Source organism: Eschrichtius robustus, chromosome 5, assembly GCF_028021215.1.
Source record: "Eschrichtius robustus isolate mEscRob2 chromosome 5, mEscRob2.pri, whole genome shotgun sequence".
NCBI classification, from domain to species: Eukaryota; Metazoa; Chordata; class Mammalia; order Artiodactyla; family Eschrichtiidae; genus Eschrichtius; species Eschrichtius robustus.
The window spans coordinates 67,983,754-67,987,018 of NC_090828.1; the positions used below are offsets into that span (position 1 = coordinate 67,983,754).

The 3,265-nt window shown below is 42.0% G+C and overlaps 1 non-coding gene across 1 annotated transcript; it reads right to left on the reverse strand.

Annotated features, from left to right (window-relative positions):
• Positions 1-2,685: 2,685 nt before the first annotated feature.
• LOC137765527 (small nucleolar RNA SNORA25) lies at positions 2,686-2,814 on the reverse strand. The gene has a single exon (XR_011074180.1). It is a non-coding gene; the product is annotated as a small nucleolar RNA SNORA25 (small nucleolar RNA).
• Positions 2,815-3,265: the final 451 nt, after the last annotated feature.

Here is a 3,265-nt window from a genome sequence, read left to right on the forward strand (position 1 = left end):
TTTGGACTCAGCAGGGTGCTTAAACCTTGGAGCTCTCCATGCCAGTCTGGACACATCCTAAACACATCCAGAGGACAGGAAATCACACTGTATTTTTCCAGTACCCCTTTGTGTAATAAGTTGCCCAGACCAACGATTTATAATGGTAACATCTCGAGGTGAAATGTGAAAGGGCAGGCGCTGGTACAGGTGGAAGAGGAAAGGTTGTGATACTCTCTGAAGGCACATTGAAGGAGGCTGGACTAACATGACAGTGCCCATGTTACCTGAGCACAGCACACTGAAATATCACATAAGTGATGCAGAGCATTTAATGAGTTGGGACTGAAAACTTTAATTAGCTTGTAGGGCTTTTATTATTTTATTTTTTGTTCATTATATTTTCTGCTCAGTCTCTGTGAATGTTCTGCATTTTCATCATCAAATGACTGGCTGGTTATTTTTGTCAAACAAGAAGCCTGAAACCATCAAGTCTGAGTGCAGAGGCAGTCTGCCCGCTCTGTCAACAGGATGAAAGTGAGTCTCGGGCTTTTTTAATTACAAGGATAACATGTTCGCTCATCTAATAATGAAGACGGTTAGCAATTTTAAATTTTAATAATCAATTACTGAAAGTAATTCTCCATTAAACCACAAGAGAGCCATTATATCTCAAAAGATGGAACATGCTGTATGTAACAGTAGCAAATCTTCTATTTTTAAATATCATTAGGGAATATCTGATTGTTTCATTTCTCTGCATTTCTTTTACCTTTTTCCTCATGCAGACCATCTCATTTTCCGCAGGAAGACAGCACATGATCTTATAAATAATAAAAGAAAACCCTTGCAAGACTTGATCCAAGGGTGTGAAATATGTGCTAAGAATGTAATTTATTTCAGTCTGGCATATTTTGACTGAATAATAAGGAAGGTGACTAATTAATATTATACTATGCTGTGGGCAAGGCAGCACAGTGGGCTAATCCATGCTCCTTTCACCTCTGGAGACCCGCATGCAAGCCTTAGAGGAGTCACAACTGCTGAACATGGTTTGGGGGAGGGGAAGGGAAGGCATCAGATGTCTTTTCCTGACTGTGGAGACCCCTGTCCATATTCTAAAACCACCCTGAGCATCGGATTCTGCTCTGAGGAGATGAGGGAAAAGACAAATGATTGCTACTTGACTATGGCAATTTGGCCGACTTATATGTCAAGGGGAGATAGATAGCTCCGTGACAGCTTCAGCTGTCCTGCTCAAGCCTGGTTTAGCCAGCTCACTTTCATCCCGCTTAAATATTTGGAAATACATGGAGTAAAAGAAAAGGAGTGTGTGTGTGTGTGTGTGTGTGCGCGCGTGTGTGTGTGTGTGAATGTTTTCAGGTAGGAGACTGCATAAGGGTGGGAGCACAATAACGAGATGACCAGAAAACAGTGAATTACTTAGAATCAAATTAGCCTAGGGCTCCGCTAGAAGCAGTTGATTCCATTTTTGCAGTATCTGAAGCTCAAAGAGTAGAAAGATACTGTGCTTTATTTCTAAAGCATTTGGTTAGCTTTCAGACAGTGGGAAGAGGCCACTTTAAATCTAAGCAGTGGCGCTACACTGGGCACCACCCCGACCACATGGTCTGTGGGATTGAGGGAACTTGACTGCCCTGAGTACCATAAGCACCAAGGCCAGAGATGAGGTTCTTGTCATCTGGATTGTTCTTCTGGTGGGAAATGTGCCCGTGTTTCTGAACTGCACTGGCCTTTCCAACGAGCAGTCTCATGCTTCCCTCGGAAGGATTAAAGCAGAAACTCTGCCAAGCTCGGTAGGGCTGGGGGTGGCAACGGGGATTTCACGGCGCTGATACTTAAGCTGTAGTTCCTTTGTACTTGTTCACAGAAAACTTTAAGTTTCTGGATATTGGAGGGTTCCTGTTTCTCTCTCATTCTACTACTTGGACTTTACTCATCATTAGAGCCATTGCCAGAGAGAAGCTGGTTTGGTGGAGACAAGGGAATGTTGATTCTCAACTTAGGGAGTTCCCTGGGTAAAATTGAAAACTGGTCCCAGTACATTGAAGAAAAAGGCTGATCACTTCAGATTGGTAGGTGGTAGTTTCAATAAGCAAAGGAACTTACATATGAGTCTTGTCTTGAGTGGCTGCAGGATGAGTAGGTCTCTGCACCCACCTGCCAGAGTCCTAAGAGTTTATAGAGAGGCCTTAATGGGGTTCAGTCAGGTACTCAGTCCAGATGGTCTCAATAACATCTTACTTTCCCAAGGCTGCATCCTTGAAGTGGCTCTGAGTGCAGGAACGGTGGGCAGAATGTACATTCCAAGGATAAGGGCGGGAGTAAGGAGCTGTTGCTTCAATTGCTGGAGACCAGTTCTTGGGTCACCCTGTGGTCATGTCCTCTTTATGACCTCCTCCAACAAGGATATATGATCCACATTGGATAATTTTGGTCTTTGTTAGCGCATCTAAGAGGTGAGTTAGGAGGATAAGAAGAAACTATTTGTTGAAGTTCAGGTTCTAATGTAAATTCCAGTTACCTAGTTACGATGACTATTCCATGTTCTACCCATCTACTATTACTATGTGCAACTGGGTGTGAGAATGATATATTTTTAAAACTTTGAGACATTTATTTACTTTCACAGATGACCAATCATGGATTATTATGAGTGAACTGTCATGATTATGAGTGGCTACATCTTATATCTCCTCATAAAAACTTAGCCCTTTTGAGTGACTATAGCATCCTGTGAAGAATTTCAAGCTTTGGTTGTAGAGTTAAGAGCTCCTGGTTTCACAGCCCCATGCGCCCTCTTTGAAATGACCTATATATTTTTTAACTGGGGCAGAAAAACCCATCACCACTGTATGACATAGACAGGTTTCAAGAACCAGAAATACTTCTGGCAGTGACATCTGTAAATACTGTGAAATGAAATCCACATTAGTGGGCTAAGTTCTGCTTGATATCTTAGTGCATTTTTGTGTGTTCTTCCATATCCCATTTTCTGTGGAAACAAATCTTATCCTTCAAAGGGCACATAATAGGAAGTATTGTTTCTTTTATTTTAAATCTATATCTAGAAACAAATTACAGCTCCTGATGCTGTGGGTTAGTGAAGCTGCTATTTTGGGAGCATGTGTGTTACTTCTGTAATGAGCATAAAAATAAGGTGACCCAGGACATGGAGAATCTAGCCTCATGTTGTCTGCTAACTTTGTTTGGGTTGCTTTAGATTGGTCCCTGGGGTGCATGCAGGTAACTGAGCAACTTACAT